The sequence below is a fragment of the Halyomorpha halys genome, unplaced genomic scaffold (genome assembly GCF_000696795.3).
Source record: "Halyomorpha halys isolate HHAL.00 unplaced genomic scaffold, Hhal_1.1 Scaffold95.1, whole genome shotgun sequence".
In the NCBI taxonomy this organism is placed as follows: Eukaryota; Metazoa; Arthropoda; class Insecta; order Hemiptera; family Pentatomidae; genus Halyomorpha; species Halyomorpha halys.
The window spans coordinates 1,204,595-1,205,320 of NW_027108063.1; positions in this window are offsets into that span (position 1 = coordinate 1,204,595).

Sequence of the window (726 nt, forward strand, 5' to 3'; positions counted from 1 at the left end):
AACATTACGCTTCTTTCATACAAACAATATAATATAATCAAGAAGGTTTATTCATCAAGTACAGTAGGTAAAACTATATATTTTATAATGACTATCTTTAAGTGACAGTTAGAATATACAATTTACTTAACCTAAGATTATATATACTTTTATTTATACATTTCATCTTCTTGCCTGAGGACATTTTAAGATTAGGTACATTGTCCGCTGAAGGCGGTTTATACATTAGTGACTTGATAGCCGGGGGGCTAACAGAGGATGGGGAGGGACCATTCCGGCTAGTGGTGGTGTGGTGACTTCAGGCTGCAGAGCCAAAAGTCCTTCCCTCGGCGAGGACGTCGACCAAGGGGACCGTGCTTTGCCACCTCCCAGGTCTCGGTAGCGGGGCGATCTCTCGGAATAGGGGATTGGCACAGGCTTTCAGCCCATCAAAGAATGTACGAATTCCGGCACGGAAGGGAGTTGGAGCTCCTTACTGATTACTCTATTCCTGGCCCGCTGGAGTGTGGTTCCTCTGACTATTCGCCGAAGGAGGGAATTCTGGAAGCCCTGGAGGTAGCCTGCTCTTCTTGCCCTTATGGAAGGATCCGTCTTCGACGTCATAAACAACTTCTAAATATATAGTTTCAATTTTCTACGTTTTTTACATTTTGAACTAGAGGATACATTTTCTTAACTCAATGAATTTATAAAAATACTAAACCTGCAATTGATTAAAACGTATTT